Raw genomic sequence first — 19,566 nt, forward strand, 5'->3', positions numbered from 1 at the left:
CTTCTTACACTAATTGGCCACTGTAATTTTGTGTAAGTCACTTAACCTCTCTGAGCCTCTGATTTCTTTTCTTTCTAAACATAAACAGTAATCTCTGCCTAAGAATAATGAGATATTTAAGCTTCTGTCATCCTTAGAAGAGAGCTGTGTCAAATTCATTTTTATTCCTGGGTCTTGTTTCATCAGTTACATTCTTGGTCCAGGAACTTCAACATCTCTCTTCACTCTTTAATCAATTCATCAAATCATGACCCTAGTCTCATCATTATTTCCCCACTAGCTATAACTCTATCTTTTCCCTTTAAAAGCTAATTTTCTTGAAAAGAGTTTTCTCACTTCTGATGTAACCATATAAGAGAGCAGAGAACATTAGAAAAAACTGCAACTTGGGTAGAGAGCCTGGAGTAGAAGTACAGACAGATAAAGTGAAATTAAAAGCATAACCAGGGTGATTTCTGGTTTCTGGTCCAGCTGTAAGGAGATTGGAAGTTGTCACTCCATCCTAACAATGAATAAAAAGCTGAAAGAACTGAAAAAACAACTCTTATTAGATCCATTAAAGAAGTGAGGTCACAGAGCAAAGTGCAGCCCTCATAATTAGAGAGCCAGACAGGAGATTACAGAGAATCACAACTTACTAACCAGAGCAGAAACCCTCTGAGCAAGAACCTTCACAGGAACCAGTGCCAGGGTAGGACAACATGTATTGTAATTGACAAATTGCTAGAGGCTCAGAGTGGACAAGCCTGAGAGTTAAAAAAAACTCTTGGGGAGGGGGGTTAGCCACAGGGGGTTCCCACACTTATGTAAGCTTGACCTCTAGGAGTTTAACCAGATTCTCACAGTTAAATATTAGAGTCAAATCCTCTTCTTCTGGCAGAATATGCGGAAAAGGAACCGTTTTGAAATATGCCATATCGTTCTGGATTTTTAAAAATAAGACAGAAATGTATTTCTTATTCACAAAATAGCCCCAAGGTCAGTGTCCCAGGGTTGACACCATCACCCTTGGCTTCTGTGTCTGATACCAAAGTGGCTGCTCCAGCTCCCACCATCACATCTGCATCCCAACTGAGCAGGGAGAATAATGTTCATTCTTTTTTTTCCCTCAGATTTATTGAGGTATAAATGACAAATAAAACTTGTATAAATTTATGGTGTACAACATGATGTTTTGATATATGTGTACATTGTAAAATGATTACCACAATCAAACTAAGTAACATATCCATCACCTCAAATAGTCATCATGTTGTGTGTGTGTGTGGTAGGAACACTTGAGATCTACTCTCTTAGCAAATTTCAAGTATGTAATACATTATTATTATATAAAGTATACTGTATGTAGTATAATATAATATATAAAATATTGTATTTTTGTGTGTGAGGTGAGAACAAGAGATCTATTCTTAGCAAATTTCCAATATACAATACATTATTGAATATAATGTACATAGTATAGTATACATGTTGTGTATTGTACATAGTCACCATGCTGTACATTAGGTCTCCAAAATGTATTCATCTTATTACTGAAATTTTGTCCCCTCTGACCAACATCTCTCCATGTCCTCCATCTTCGATTTCTAGTAATCACCATCCTACCCTCTGTTCCTATGAGTTCTACTTTTTCAGGTTCTGCATACAAGTGACATCATGCAGTATTTGTCTTTCTGTTCTGGCTTAATTCACTTAGCATAATGTCTAAAAGGTTCTTAATGAGTCACACTCAGGAGGAACTATTTTACCATAGTCTAAAGTACTGGGGTTTTATCACAGCCTAGACTGCTTTGGGGAAGGAAAATAACCATCTTCAGCCAATTCTAGTCTTCCACACAGAGGAAGAGAAATACCCAACTCCAGCACACAGTAACCATCATGTCCCACATAATGGGGGAGGGGGATGAGGGATAAGAAAGAAGCCCTTGTGAAGTTCACAGTCCAGAGGCACAGACTCATTAGAAGACTGAGACCTACTGTAAGACTACAGAATGCCTCCCCTCCTTCTATAACTTACCACCACATTGCTAAAGGCCTATTCAACACAGTCCATTTTACCCAGTACATCATGTGTGGCTATCAAGAAAAAATTACAAGGAATTTTTAAAAAAGCAAAAAATACAGTTTGAAGACACAGAACAAGCATCAGAACCAGATTCAGATATGGCAAGAATGTTGGAATTATGAGACCAGGAATATAAAACGATAAAGATTAATATGATAAAAACTCTAATGGATAAACTAGACAGCATGCAAGGACAGATGGGCAATGTAATCAGAGAGGGAAGTTCTAAAAATGAATCAAAAAGAAATGCTAGAGGTCAAAAACATTGTAACAGAAATGATGAATGCCTTTGATAGGTTCATTAGTAGACCAACATGGCTCAAGAAAGAATCTCTGAGCTTGAGGATATCTCAATAGAAACCCCCAAAATTAAAAATCAAGGAGAATAAAGACTGAAGAATACATAACAGGATATCCAAGAAATATGGGACAACTATAAAAGGTGTAACATCATAATGGAAATACCAGAGGAGAAGTAAGAGAGAGGAACCGACAAAATATTTGAAGTAATAATGACTGAGAATTTCCCCATATTGATGCTAGATACCAAACCACAGATTCAGGAAGCTCAGAGAACACCAAGCAGGATAAGTGCCAAGAAAACTACATGTAAGTATATCATTTTTAAACTACAGAGAATCAAAGATAAGGAAAATATCCCCAAAAAGCCAGAGGAAAAAAACACTTTACCTATAAAAGAACAGATATAAAAATTACATCTGACTTCTCAGAAACCATTCAAGCAAGAAGAGAACAGAGTGAAATGTTTAAAGTGTTGAGAGAAAAAAACAAACACCTAGAATCTGTACCAGCACCACTGACTAAATATCAGGGAAATGCAAATTAAAATTAAAACACATTCTACTATGTATACATCAGAAGGACTAAAATTTTAAAATACATAAAAACTGTTTATATAAAAGGCTGGTGAGGATGTGGAACACCTGGAACATTCATATGCTTTTGAAAACACTATAGCTTGGTAAAACCACTTAGGAATAATATGTGGAAATTCCTTTCAAATTCAACATATTCATACCACCAATGCAGCATTTTCATCCTAGTTTATATAGGTTTATAGAACTGCAATTGTCTGTAGTTGCATTCTTTGTAAGAATTGCAAAGTAGAAATAACCCAAATGGACATTAACAGCTAAAAAAATAAATGTTTTCATGTAAACATACAGGTAATTCTATATAGCAATGAAAGAGAATGAACCATTGTCATATGCAACAACATGGTTGAAACTCATAAAATTGAGCAAAAGAAGCCAGGCATGAAAGAGTGTGTACCACGTGATTTTATTTATTTAACTTTTTAAAAAGACAGGAAAAAATAAACTACAGTGTTAAAATTCATAATACTGGTTCCCTTTGGAGAGGTAGTTACTCAGAGGCGGCCTGAAAGAGATATCTGGGTGTTAGTAATGTTCTATTTCTTGATATGGGTGGTAGTTACACAGATGTATGCATCTGTGAAATTTTAAGATTTGTGTGCTTTATTATGCATGTGTTGTACAGTATTTTAAAATTAAAAAATAAGAATACAGATGATTTGAGCAATACAAATAAAAAGCTTGAGCTAATGTGTATTTGTGACACCATGTCCAATAATCGTAGAATATACATTTTTAAAAAGCACATATAATAGACAACCTAAAAAATGGTCCTATGGAGAGGTTTGTGAAGCAAGGCAATGAGGCCTTCTGTCAACAACCAGCAGTAAGTTGCCGGGCACACAACTGAGCTACTTTGGAAGAGGTTCTTCAGCCTCAATCCAGTCTTTAGGTCACTGTAACCTCAGCCAACAACTTGCCTGTAACCTTTAGTGAAAAACCTAGAAATTTTATATGTATGTTTAACTTAATGAGTTCCAAAATCAACCTTTATTCTTTCTCCTTCTAATAAATACAAAGAAAATATAATAGTATGCTTTAACTCTCATCAACCTCTCCCAATTTGTCTGGTGTTTTAGTTCTGGCTTGTTTAATTTTAACTCAACAATTTGAACTACACTATTATTATTTTATATAGTCAGTATTTTTCTAAACTCACCCATATGTTTACATTTAATCCCTTCTTGCATCTAAGTCCTTAGCATGGTTGGCAAATGGTAATTTTCTACTTCTATTATTTCTTCCACATTTATGAGTTAGCATGGAAGAATGCCCCCGCTTCTTTCATTCATGCACCATTCATTCATTATATCAATGTCGACTCATGATTCTTATTTGTTCAATAGATTATAATATCATTATTTATTTTGATGTATAAATTATACCAGATTTGGCCAGAGATAGCCCCTTCAAGATGACTTCTATTACCTTTACATGTATCCCCATAATTCTTTGAGTGCTTCTTCATATTTTGGCACAAAAAGAAGTTTCAGGCCCAGGGTTTTTATTCTTTTTTCTTTTCATGTCCCAGCTATGTAATTGGACAGGACTCACCATGGAATCCAGATTCCTTTTGAGTCTGACTGAGTTTTAGTAACTCCTTTGACATATTCCTAAGTCCAGGTATGCTTGGGTTTGTTTCTTGGTCTTTTTCTGTTTGACTACTCTTCACAATTACTACACTGACTTAAAGACTATAAATTTATAACTGGTTTATACCACAGATATGAAAGTGATATTATGTGCCAGGCATTGTTATAGAAACAAGAGATACCGCAATGGAAAAAAAGGACAATATTCAGTTAGGAAACATTTTTTATTTGTAGAAGAGACATGAAAATAATATAAAATATAGGTATAACAGATGGTGATAATTCTGCCTTATAAGAGTAGCTCTTAATCCTTGTTCTCTTTTCTGAACTATCCAGGCTACTTCTGAACCCACCCTATTCTATGCAAATTTTAGAATCAGTTTTCAAGCTTGATAAACATTCTGAAGGAATTTCTTTAGAGTTTCTTTAACTACACTCATTAACTTTTAGAGAATTAACAACTTGATGATAGCCAGCCTTCATTTATATATCAATATATATAGGTAGATTATTTAAAAGAAGTATTGTTTCTCAGTCATTAGTGAACCACATTTGAATTATTTTATAATAAATTGTTTTGCCGAAAGCCTGTTGTGGTATAATTTATAACTTTCTAAATTATTAATATATGTGTAGTCGTCTCACACACAAACAAGAATTCTGTCTTGCTCAGTGATTGCAAAGTAAGTATTTTATAGCATATGTTTAAATAATGAGATAGGTAACAGAGAAGTTGAGATATTGATGGGAAGAATTAAAAACAGGAGAAATAAGAAAGTATCAGCAGGAGAATGAATTAACTCCAGCAGTCTATGTGTAGGATAAAAATTTAGGAATCTTCATGTAGAATAGTAGAGAATCTTTGAGGCAGTTATATGTGAAATACTAAGGACAAAGGAATGAAAAGTATTAAATTTCAATTATTTTTGGCATGTATAATGAATTGAATCTTCGGTGTCTTCGAGAGTAATTTCAATGTAATTTGCTTTCAAAATAAAATTTTATTTTAGATAATTTTACATTTAAAAAATAGTTATGAAGATAGTACAGATGTACTTCACATCCAGTTTCCCTTCTTGTTAACATCTTATATTACTATGGTACATTTGTCTCACCTAATTAATGTTTACAGTATTATTAACTATATAAACTCCAAACTAAATTCAAGTTTCATTGGTTTCTTGGTAATGTCTATTTTCTGTTCTAGGATCCCACCTAGGACTACTAGACAATTTATTTTAAATTAATCTGTTGCTATTGATGGACTCTTAGCTCTTTTAATAAAACACTACCCTGAGGCCGACTTCTATGCACGAGCAAACCAGTCAGGCTTTATGTGTATTATACTAGGACATGATGATTGAATCCTCTTTGTGATTTTCCTGCTTTACGGTCCATCTAAAAACTATTACATTTAGACTTTATTTTTCTTTCTAGAAGAAAATAAATTTGTTTAAAGGTAAGATGATCACCTAAAACTATTGAATATAAACAACTAAATCTAAGTCAAAAAATACAACATGGCAAGACGGGAATAAAGACACAGACCTACTAGAGAATGGACTTGAGGATATGGGGAGGGGGAGGGGTGAGATGTGACAGGGTGAGAGAGTGTCATGGACATATATACACTACCAAATGTAAAATAGATAGCTAGTGGGAAGCAGCTGCGTAGCACAGGGAGATCAGCTCGGTGCATTGTGACCACCTATCAATAGTTCTTAATTGTATCCATCTTAGACTGTATACTATCAGTCTGTAAAATGACAAATTACGTTTTATTTCTTCAACTTTATTTTGAAGAAGTTGAAATGATGTAAATGAGAAAATTAAATATATTAGGAGCATATTTAAAATACTGGGAAATCTATGCCCTGAAATACTCAGAATTTGATATAAAAAGAAAAACTGAAAGGACTTCTGATAAATAACCCAGGGATTTATACACACGCAAACTAAGTTCTCTATTCAGTTTTTGGTATACCAACATTGCTTTAACCTCCTTATATATTATGTATTTACCACAAATCTCAGGAGCTCAAGCACTTCAAAAATGTTTGTAAATAATTTTAAATCTGTGTTTGAAAGCAACCAAACAGCATATGATCACAGAAATCATGTACTTTAATTAATGCATTTCTTACTCTCAAAAATAAAAAAAGTGACTTTAACAGACTGATGTCTTGGCAGTGTCCCTTGAGTTTTATAGAATCACTTGTTTGTCTCACAAGGTGAACTGAGGAGTGGATGTAGGGTCTACTAAGGTCAAACACGAGAATTGCCACACTGAACAAATACAGCATCTGAATGCATTACTTTGAGGTTAACTTTTTCCTAAATTCTCTCAAGACTACTCATGGCAGACTTGTTTTCTTCATCATGTGACCTCGGTCACTATCCCAGAAGGCTTACTTCACCTACACTCTGTTCAATTTTCATTCCCTTTTGCCAGTCCTGTTTCCAATTCTCTCTGCAGGCTGGCCATCTATTTCTTTCCACTGTGTACTTAGGTGGTATGAGTTGGCTGCAGCTGAAGGGACATCTCCGACATTATTAATGTTGTTGAAAAAGTTCTTTCTACCAATTACGTTAAATGAGAGCTGGATCTTCCCCACCACACATCCTGCATTCCTCAAAAACCTAAGCCAATGACAGGTATTCTCTTTCCTTCCACCTCACTTTCTACTTGCCAAATCCAAGAGAAAAGCTCAAGTCAACACCTGCCTTGTTTCTACCAGTTGCTCTCAGATCATTGCCATTTGTTCCAATTCAGAAGCGACGTTGACAAATGTAAATCGCCTTCCTCTAATCCTGCGCTTGCCCTGCGAAATTCTGCTGCAGAAAGTTGAGGAACCATGTGAATGTTCTTCTACCACAGCCTCAAAGAGCAGGACAGGTATTCTGGGCACTCGTGGTTCTCGCTTGCTGGGGCCCTCCTGCTGCTATAGAACACTTGTCCCTTCTTGTTCTGACCAGATGGTATAACTAGATGACCTAACTTTCTAAGGCATTCAGAGGCATTTGGCAACTCTCCTCTTAGCCCTGAAACAAATGTTTTTACCTTCACTTTCCTGCTTGTCTTCCAGTCTCAGAAGAGAATGAGTATTTGTTTTTTAAGCTCAACTATGTTACTTATGCTCACAATCATTTGCCTCCTTTTCCTTCAAAAATGTTTTAAAAACTATCAAATTCCTTGGTGAGAGGCCCGCGCACCACGATGAAGAGTGGCCCCCGCTTGCCACAACTGGGGAAAGCCCTCACACAGAAATGAAGACCCAACACAGCCATAAAAATAAATAAAAAATTAATTAAAAAAAAAAAAAACTTGCTTCCTTTAAAAAAAAAAAAAAACTATCAAATTCTTGTTTTGTATTACTCCTCAACCTAAAAATAGTCCCAAATTATCTTATTAAAAATTAATAACTTTTTTCCATGTCTTTCTGTCCGTTCAAGGAATAATATCTTTGGGGGAAAAAAAAGACTTCACATTCATTGCCTTAATACCCACGCTTTCCTCATGCTTTTAAAATAGGATTTCTATTTCCTGTTAAAACTACCTCTTGATAGTCATCAGTGACCACAAAATCATTAAATCCACCAGCCACCTTTTGCTTTCACGCTTCATTACCTTTCTTTAACAGCTAACATTTTTTCAGCACCCCGGTGTTTGCAATGTCTTATTCTGCCCCAATTCACTCATTCAACAATATTTTCTGAGACCTAGCATGTAGCTGACCCTGTCCAGGTGCTTAGGGACAGAGAGTAAACAAAACAGACAAAAACTTGTCTTCATGGAGCAGACATTACCAGTTATATATTGATATATTAGACTATAAGTGGTAAGGACTATGTAGAAAAATAAAGCAAGGAAAGAGAGACTGAGGGACAAATGGATTTGCAGTCTAGAATCTTCTTAACTCTGGTCAGGAAAACCTCACTGCGAAGGTGCCATCGAGCAAAGGTTTAAAGGAAGTGAGGGGTGAGCCACATGGGAATCTGGGAAAAGAGGCTTCCAAGGAAGGCAAAAGCCAGTGCCAAATCCTGAGACAAGAACACAGAGGCAACTGTGGCTGATGCAGAGTGAGCTAGGGAGAGGGAAGCATGACAAGAGGTCAGAAATAAATCGGGGTGGTGCAGATCGTTTATTAGGGGTGGGAACAGTTCGTGCCAGTGGTTAACTGGCTACAATTTCTACCTTCTCTTTTTGTTTGTTTGTTTTACATCCTACCTAGCCATATCAGGGATGCTAGCACCAGCCACCTGGTGCCCAGATCCTCGGAGGTGTGGGTCAGAGTCCCTCTTCGGAGTTCCTAGGTACCAGCATCACCGGACGGCAGCTTTCCTTAGAGTTGTGGGTCTCAGCCACAGGGGAAGCCTGCTGCAAGCTTCTAGAGTCTAATGACCACTTGTTCCCTTTTGTTCCATGAGCCCCGGAGATGAAGGCTGCCCCTTGAAATTACTCTCTCTGTGCTACCTCAGTTTTTGTTGTTGTTGTTTGTTTGTTTGCCTTTGTAGTCCTTCAGTACCGGTTTAACTAATTTCCTGTATTAAATTCTCTCCGTTAAAATAGCCGGTGGAATCACTGTTTTCCTGACTAGACCCTGACTAATACGTTTCTTTATTTTCCTTCTAACTGTAAACATTCAGCTGAAAACACTTCATAGACCTTTGTTCCTACTGAATCTTCAGGAGATTCTTCTGTTTTATATATATTTACTCAAAAACTCACTTCAAACCAACTAAACAAGGATCTGAGAGCCTGCAATGTTCAAGACATTGTACCAGACACCCTATGGGGTATATAATATTAGTAGTGGAGAAGTGGTGTTCTCTCTTGATAGATAGATAGGTAGATAGATAGATAGAAAGGTAGATAGGTGTAGATACATACATACAGTATAGATATAGAGAGATATCTGAGCTAAGCAGTAACAGAGGACCTCCCATGTAGTATAAGCTCTTGTATTCTACTTTGTCAAACAAGAAAATATTTATACGATTTCAACAATTGGTAAATTTTATTAAACACCATTCTTGGTATATTTGTCTTATTTCATCATAAGATTGACATAATGTAATCTTTTTACTCATGACACATGGATAGTTCAATTCTCTCATTCATAAACTGGTATAGCAAAATCTTTATATTAAACTGGAACGTTTATAACCATCCTCTTCATGTAAATGTGTTTTAGAACCCACAGGTTTCTCTATCTCCTTCCTCCATGCCTTCCTTGTTGACCAGGCTGTTCGGGGACTGAGGAGGGGAGAAAGGAAGGAGAGTTGGTAGGAGATTGTTACCTTGTGTAAATAAAGCAACAGCAGTTTAAAAATTGGATGAGGGAAATTTGCAGGCCCAGAAGGAAAAAAGAGAGGAGGCTAAAACTGAGGAATCAGCAACATTGTAAAGAAGAAACATTGGCACTAGTTAGAAGCCTGGAAAATCAAATACCAGTTTAAAGGCAGTTGGTACATTAGGCCTCTTAGGAAGTAAAGAAGACACATTTCACACCGTTTGTTTGAGATGTATTCTCAAGCTGCTAGATTTCAATGAACTGAAAGATACATTATTTGTGGAATATGTTTAAGAATTCCTAAGGGTGCTAGATCAACAGGAACTGGCATAATTTATTGTATTCCAGCTGACAGAGTGAAGAATAAAGACAATTCTGTGTAAGGGTCATATGAAAAAGGAAGTCAAGTGTAAAAGAAATCAGATCTTATTTTTTCCTGATCTCTAGCCAAACATTCAGTTAAGAGGTGAACTTTTCTTCCAGCAAAGAAATGTTGCTTGCCAGGAATGTGGAGGTAAGCTATCTTATTCCAGGCCAAACTGGGAATGAATTATGAAAGCGAAACTTATACCTTTTGGGAAACCAGATCAACTTAAGATCTGATGCAAAAGGAATTGAATTCAGGAAGATCTGGATTCTAACTTAATCTCAGAGGGAATTCAAGGACTTTGTGGTTTCCTCCTTTTTTTCTGGAATCAAGTTTTATAGATCTTATATTTGTAGTAAAAAATATGTTTTCTGAAGTTCCTATAAGGTTTTGTGGAGCTTTTAAACCATTATTTCATTTAAACAGCAGCAGGTGGTGCATTTAATTTATGACAGTTCTGTGTATCATGTGGGGCAATATTGTTCTTTAAATGTTTCTGTAGCATTACCAATTCCTTTGGCCTTCCAATTGACCGTGTCCTTGGGGGAAAATCATCAATGGTTAAAATCAAACACAACGGTGTTTTTCTTTGATGCTAGTAGTAAAAATGATAGAAATAATATATTCATAATTAGCATGCATAACTATTTAAAGGTATTTTATTATTTTTAAAAGAAATGAATAAAGGACAATGTTCTAAGAAGAAAATAATAATCACTGTCATTTAACAGGCTTATAATAGGCATTCATTTGTGATTGGCCAGTATTGGATTCTCTTAAAGCAAGTCAAGCATTTCTGGTAAGAGAGTATAATTTAATGTACGCAATGTATTTGTAAGCTATTGAAAAAGACATTAAAAATTTTACAGAAGAATTTATAGAAATAAATAATGTAGAGTGTTAATTGACTAATGTAATATGTGAAAAATAATGATTACTTCCGTTCCCCATATTTTATGAGGTGAGGATGCTAATATCAGTTCATTGTTAGACTACTTTTTATGAAATTGTTACACTATGTTTTATAAAATTATTGTCTAAATTTAGGTTTCAATAAGATGGAATGGGTGTTAGCTTATAAACCAGTCTTCTTTAGAATGAGTTTTAGATTAATTTTTCAGTGTACAAAGTTTGTATCTATATGGCAGAAGACAGAAATTCTGTGTACTTATCTCAAGGTCATGTGCTAATCAGCAATTTCGAAGTGCTTTCTGTGGAAAATACAGATGAAATGCCATTAGGACTGTTTCTTTTTTTAATAGATTTCTAAATTATTCTTATTTGATTTTTTAGTCATTCATACATATTTGTAAATCACCATGTTCAAAGCAATGTGACAAGAAACAACTGTTTCTTGATCTCAAGAAGAATATTTTGTTGTAGTAGAAGTTTGTTTAAAAATATTACACTGTTAAAAACCACAATGGCATCATGCCTTGTGTCCAGAAAGGGAAAATAAAAGCTGGATCAGGGCTTCCCTGGTTGCGCAGTGGTTGAGAATCTGCCTGCCAATGCAGGGGACCCGGGTTCGAGCCCTGGTCCGGGAAAATCCCACATGCCGCGGAGCAACTAGGCCCGTGAGCCACAAATACTGAGCCTGCGCATCTGGAGCCTGTGCTCCGCAACAAGAGAGGCCGCGACAGTGAGAGGCCCGCACACCGCGATGAAAAGTGGCCCCCGCTTGCCGCAACTAGAGAAAGCCCTCGCACAGAAACGAAGACCCAACACGGCCAAAAATAAATATAAAAATAAATTAAAAAAAAAAAAAAGACCTAAAGAAGAAATACAAAAAAAAAAAAAAAAGCTGGATCAATTCACAAGTTTTCTTCCACTGGGTATTTTGCAAGCTTATGTTGGTTTTTCTGGTTGGAGAGTTCATGATATTAGAGGTGACAGCTTGCATAGAAAGGCAGCAAGAAACTGATTCTCCTGTTAGAAGACATTATGACAGAAATAGAAACCATTCAGCAATATTTAGTCAAAAATACTACATGTACAATGTGTTGGTAGACAGAAATACATTGAGAATTAAATTTATTACAGTCAATTACTAGTATGTATGAAAGCATTCTAATAAAAAGAGAAAAGTGATTAGTGGCAAAAAAAAAAAAAAAGCAAATTAACTAGTATAGGAATTCAGATACCAACAAAGATTTGCCTGTGCGAAACAAGAAAGGGATGGCAATTGAGGAGTGTGGTTGGTAGACAGCATCTAAGATCGCTCCCAGTGATCCCTGACTCCTAATATTCATATCCTTTTGTTATCCTTTCCCTTGGGGAGATCCTCTACTAATGCGTAGAGTACTACAAAGGTGATTGATGTCACTTCTGAGATTACATTACAAAAATTGTACTGGCTTCCATCTTTCTTGGTCTCTGTTGCTCTCTCGCTTGCGCTGGTGATCAAGCCCCCATATCGGGAGCTGCTCTATGCGGTGGCAAATAATTTGTAATCAAGAGCCAGTGACAACCTCAGTCAGTAGTCCACAGTGGACTGAATCCCAACAACCACATAAGTGAGTTTGGAAGTAGATTCTCTTCCCATCAAGCCTTAAGATAACTGCAGCCCTGATTGACACCTTGATTGCAGCTTAGTGAAAGACAGTGAGACAGAGGTATTCAGCTAAATTATACTTAGACTCCTGATACAAAGAAATTATGACATAATGAATGTTTTGTTTTAAACTGCTAAGTTTTAGAGTAATTTGTCACACAACCATAATTAACTACTACTACAAGGAGAGCCATGAAAGAGAAGAAAATTTCAGGTAATGGACTTAGAAGAAAGGACTAACCTAAGAAATGCATAGAGCTAGGAAATGTCATGGTGTGCTTGAGGAAAAGCAATTATTTGAGTTTTCTGTAGTATAACATGCATGAAGATTTTGTAGAGGTTAGAATTTAAAACAATATACTGAAGTCTTAACATAGATGGTCTGGAAAGTCAAGTTTAGGATTTATATTTTATTTAGTTAAATTAGGTACATGACGTGAGCAAAGTAGTACTTTTTCGTTTTGTTGAGTAATGTATAAGATGAATGGAAAGAAAAAGACATAAAATGTACTACTGGAAGATTATATAATAGTAATAGTACAGGAGGAAAATGAGTAAATGTGATGGAACAAAGATGTGAAAGATTAAGGTAAAGAAAGAATTGACAGGATTTTTTTTCTTTTTAGCAACTGACTTTATTTGAGAGTCAAGGAGAGAGAAGATGTGTATAAGGAGTTAATCTTGGAATACTGGGAAAATAGTAAAACAATATGAGAAATATTGAATTCAAGAGGAGAAGCATAATTAGGAATGGAAAAGACAAGTCTTGTTTTTTGACCTTTCAAGGCAAGATATCAATAAAACATTGTGGTGACAAATAAAAGCTACTGGTGAACATTTTAGGATACAATTTGCACATGCGTTATATTTAAAGATGTGTGAAATGATCGAAGTTAGAGTCTAGACAGAACCTTGGGAAAGGTCCACATTTAGGACCTGAATGAAGATGTATAAAGAACCAGAGAAAACAGGGCATTAGCAGAAGAAAGTGGTTGGTATGAATATAGATGCAGGTAAGCTCTTATACAAATAGGAGATAAAAAGCCGGTGTTTTAGGTCAAAAACTGTAATCAAATTTACTTCTCAGCCATTCAAAAAGAAAATTCACAAAAGCTGCCATGTAGTCCCTACATTTTGACATAGAATTTGCATGTAGGTGATACCTAATTTTCATCTTGCTTTCCAAAACAAACCAATTATAAATGAACCTAAGTAATTGAACTGAGTTACTTGCTACATGGCATTTTCAAAAAGAAGTATCTTTGCAAGACAATTACATAGATTTTAGAGTCCTTCTTTGTGATAAATAGATAAAAATGTTGGCTGTGGATTTATTCACTTACTTAAATCTGTATCTCCCACCTTCCGTATGCAAAGCATAATTCTAGCTGTTGAGAGCATAACAATAAATAAAATAATTATCATTCTTACCTACATTTTAAGATGTCACTTGAGGCTTATAGAATTATGATACTTCCATAAAAGGGAATGCTTAAGTGTATATTAACTTGTGAAGAAGGCCATGGGGTTAGCTGTAGCAAATATAATATCAGGGCTTACTACCATATAAAAGCCACTTTAATGTAGTATTTTGTGGGAAAAAAAGTCAGTGGGTTGTTTTCAATCCATTTTGGCATTATCCACTTGACAGCTGTTCCTCTGAGCTGTCAGCACTTCCTATTCCACTGTTTTCTTCACTCATTGCTGGTTTTGGCCTTTAACTCATGTTTCTCTTGGTACCATGATGCCACATCCCACTTATGGGATTTGGCCTCTATGTTGGTCCAACTCTCTTCTCTCCCATTCCACACCAGGCAGTCCACAGGATGCAGGAATGTTCGTTAAGCAGTACATTTCTACACATGTGACTTACTAAGTCAAGAATTGTATGACAACGGTAGTTGTAGTGAGGTAGGAGGTTAGTCAGAGATGGAGGGCTGATCTGAGCAGGGCAAGTCAGGGTAGCCTTTAGCACTGAAAATTTAAGAACTGTCTGGGTTTGTTATTGACACTCTTAGTACATGCAAGCAATTGAAGTATGATGGTAGCACTCCAAGTGTTAATACCAGTTAAGATCTTCCCATCAATATAAAAGCAAAACAAAATCTGAGATATTTAGTTGTTTAGTGATATAACCAATCATTTAAAACAATATGTAGCACAAGTGAATAATAAATATTGTTGAATAAATGTACGGGTATGTAGGGTATAGTTATGTTCAATTTTTCGGAAAGTCTATGCATATCACTGTTAGTTCTTTTTGTCAAACACACACATACCCATACACAAAACCTACAGACATACCTTAATTTTCAGAGATACCACAGAAACCTGTAAGAAGAAAGAGAAATATTTTCCTGTCCTATATTTTAAAAGACTATTTCTTTTTATGATGCATTCCATATTTGTATTATGCAACACAATAGTACTTTTTTTTCTAATGAAATTTTACACAAAAATTCATCTCTCTTAAAAGTTAACTCCGGAAAAAAGCAAATATTTTGTTGGGCTCAAGGTAAGTGTGCTTTTTTTCAGAACGTACCTGCCCAGAGTTATGAATTTTACCCCTGCTCAAGAGTGTTTTATAATCTTCTCAGCAGAGTTTTCAATTTTTATCTGACTTGAAAGGAACAGATAAGACATTAAATAATTGCTAAAGACTGAATGTCTGTGCCCAACTCCACCGCAAATTCCGATGTTGAAGCCTTAATCCCCAATGTGATGGTATTGCAAGGTGGGGCCTTTGGAGATAACTAGGTTTAGATGAGGTGATGAGAGTGGAGCCCCCATAAGGGGATTAGTGCCTTTATAAAGAGGAAGGGCCCAGTGCTCTTTCTTTCTCTCTGCCATGTGAGGACACAGCCAGGAAGAGGGCCCTCACCAGATATGGAATCTGCCTGTACCTTGATCTTGGACCTCCCAGCCTCCAGAATTATGAGAAATAAATGTTGATTGTTTAAGCCACCCCATATATGGTATTTTTTTTAGAAGCCCAATCTCACAAATGCAATAGTATAGATACTCTATTTACTTAAATATATCTTCACATTATTGTTGCTTGGATGATACATAAGTACATGTTTATGCTATCCTAGATTATATATTTGGGAAAAGAGGCAAATGGAATTATGCTTTTTAGAATATACGTCTTCCTCTTATGAAGGTCAGTGCATCTATATATTTGTGATGATCAAGTAGCTTTTCTATGGAACTTGGTGATATTTAAAAATTCCATTACTGTCTTAAACAAAATATAACACTCTCCAAATAATAACAATATTATAAATGTTTGAATGAGCAGAACTAAGTGATATTTAGAGTAACTAATAATAATTTATATAATATTTTGTGTTTATTGGTTTAGAATATCTTATAAGAACTTGAAGACATAAGACTGAGAGTATCTGAAAGATGTTAATCAACATCCCCAAGAATTAATATTTCTTTCATTTTTATGGGAATTCTTTAAGACTCTCACATGACAATATAGTTGAATAGCAAGGAAAAAATTTTATTAAACTAGTTATTTCTTTTAGTTACAGAAAATGCAAATTCACATTTCTAAAATAATCTGCGGAAAAAGATGAGATAATATTATCAATGCCAACTATCCAAGTACAGTATTGCTTGTCCCATGAATTTATAGTGTAAACAACTGGCTTTGATTTTAATTTGAAATATAGGTTAATTTACACTTCCTTATATTAGACCATATGAGCTTAGAGGCTCTATAAAATATAAAGAACACAATCACTGCTCTTAGTAAACTTATGTACTGAAATTGTTTAGTGTGCTTTGTTTTTGCTGAATCCTCTTAATTTGTGTTGTGATCTCTGTTGTCTGGTTAACTTGTTTCATTAGAAAAGTGATACCAGAGAATAGGTCCTAAGTTGTTTCCACATATGGACGGATTGATTTGCTTTATTCAATTCTATAGCTCTAAACCACAACTCACCCATGGTCAGCAATGTCAACAGTTAACCAATCAACTAACAGAGCCTTACTGAAAGCCTTCTACCATGTGTTCAAAATTGAGGAAGCTTCTGTAGATCTGAACACAATACACTTAATGGATCCACACTAGGAGAAACAAAGAAGGCAAGGAGTAGAGCAAAAGAGTAGATTTATCAAGATTAGTACTTCCCCAGTACAACTGGGGGAAAAAATCAAGTCAATGAGCCAGAAGTTCCATTTCTATTAAATGACAGATCATTATCTTTTATAGGTAATTCTACCTAAGTGGTAAACATATGAACTTCATAATGATCAACATTAAGTGAAGCAGAGCATTGGAAAACTTCCAGCAAAGTGGGAAATTGGGAAGGAACGGCAGCACACTTTGGACTACTTTGGTTCAATTAGGAAATTTTCCTTTTGCATCCCCACTTTGTTTCTTCCACATATCAGTAAAACCTGCTGCAGAGTTATAATCTTGCACAGAGAACATGTCATTAATATTTATCCTTGCCGTTGCCATCTACTCTACATTTTTGAAAAAATTAACAGTGATGATAGGAAAAAACCTAAGAGCTCCTCTCTCTCTCTCTTTCTCTGTGGCTCATAAGTAATCACCCTTCCCCATCTGAAACAAATTAACTCCTGGGGGGGAGATGTTCCTTGAGCTTTCACATAGCTGTTTCCAAGGGAACAGCTTTTTTTGCCCATATGTGTCCTGCAGTTCAGACAGTAGATTGCTTTGTATTATCAGACAAGAGTCTAGACTAGCCAGCTAATTTACATATACTTTAGAGTGTTAAAATCAAACTAAGAATCTCACTGTAATCTGTTTTGGACCACCATTTTTTTCAAAAAAAGCCTCAATCTACTGTAGGGGGTTGTAGAAAATGCTATGGGTGGAGTTTCAAAATATTATTTACTATGTTGGGTGTAATCATAAGATGGCTTCTCAAGAGGAACCTTCTCAATTCTGTGGAATATAACATCCTTCAGTCTTGTGGAGCCCTCTACTGGAAAGCTCTGTGTATCAGACTCAGAAAGAAGGTATTTGTTTTCCAAAATCCATCAGAGTGTGACTTATTATATTAATAAATATTATTTAACTCTTCTTATAAATTTACCTGTATTTCAATAATTTCAAGTTACTTCACCTAAACAGCTGTTCTTATTTGCTGTTGTTTCTTGTTTGGAGAAAACAGTGTTGTTAAAGGGACTTGACCTAATTCCTCCATGTTGACATAAACCATCATTCTAATTTAGTCCCTTTAACTGGAAGAATTGAGTAAGCTCTTTTTGATTGTGAAGGCTTCAAAAAACAAGCAAACTTCAGACTCTTTATGTGTTTATTATGCTTTTAATTATTCTGCATTACACTTTAAAAAACCTTGTATCAATATCATTTTAAAATATATGAAAAGGACAGAATAAGAAGAAAAGATAATAGTATCTTTAATTTGACATGATAAAACTTCAAGTGTTACAAGATCAGAATTGTATTGCCTTAGGCAAGAGAAATTACAATATTCACCGTACAGAGAACAGTACCAAGGGAAAGTTCAAAATTCAGTGTAAAGTCACACAAAGAGTAATTTTCTGACTGAAAAATTTAAAAAGACATTTTATTTTAGAAAACATATCATTTGGGATAGGTTACCATAGGTTATCCCATATTAACTATGTAGTAAAAAGTTAACTGTAATGACATTTGATATGATAAAGATATTATAGAATATCTAAATCATATCTATATAATAATATAGGGTTGTGAATTAATATTCCTTTTAATGTACGGTTACTATTTTTCCAGTTAAAATTAGCCTACGTACCTATTAGAAGTGTTGAAGAATACAGGGAGCATTCTATGAATGTATCATCATTATCAGAGGACAGATATTCTACCGACTTTGAGAGTATACTGTCTATATGAGTGCAAGTAGAGTCTGCCACTGGTAGGAGTAATGGTAGGATCTCACCACTCTAGGTTTAGTGAGAAACATTAAAGTAGGGTATTCATATCATTCATTGTCCAAACCAGGAAGCTTTTGAGAATAAAAGATAATACATTATGTCATGGCAATGGTACAAATCAAGCTTTCTTGGGCCACCGGAGACCTACAGTCACACAACATGTGACTCCATATATGTCTGTTGCATGAAGGCTCAGTCATTGGGGCTAAGATGGCTATCCCTAAACGATACTGCTGGAAATAATGATTGCCCTAGGTTTTACAATATTTTTCCACTTTCGTAGTAAATGCTTTATATTGAAGCCACATAGCTAGGGGCACTATACTTGAAATCTGTCGATACCACAGACCTGCAATAATTCTTCTTACCGTTGTGTAGCACTGATGTTTACCCAAAGTATTCTTCATTAGTACTAAGAGAATAGTATGTATTAAGAACATTCCTTTGAAGTCAGACAGAATAGGTCTGAATCCCACCTACATGACTTAATATTAGGCATTTAAGTGTAATTTTCTCCATGTGTGAAGTAGAGATATTGTAATATTTATGTCTACAGATTGCTATGAGGATTTAATGAGATAATATGTGTAAATGATAATAAAATGCTGGATATATCACAAGGGCTCCAAATATGAAAGCTATTATTATTTATTAATAGGAGTAACTTTTATTCATTTAGCGATTTTCAGTTTCCCAGTAGTTTTTATATGCATGGTTTAACATTTTCCCTTATGACTCTGAAATTTATATTATTTATTTGTATTTTACAAATGAGGGCACTAATGTTCACAGAGAATATGTGATTTAACTAACCTGGGGTCATATGATAAGATGTAAAAGCCACTGGTTTCTATTTAAGGAAAGTAAGAGTGG

Source organism: Balaenoptera acutorostrata, chromosome 17, assembly GCF_949987535.1.
Source record: "Balaenoptera acutorostrata chromosome 17, mBalAcu1.1, whole genome shotgun sequence".
In the NCBI taxonomy this organism is placed as follows: Eukaryota; Metazoa; Chordata; class Mammalia; order Artiodactyla; family Balaenopteridae; genus Balaenoptera; species Balaenoptera acutorostrata.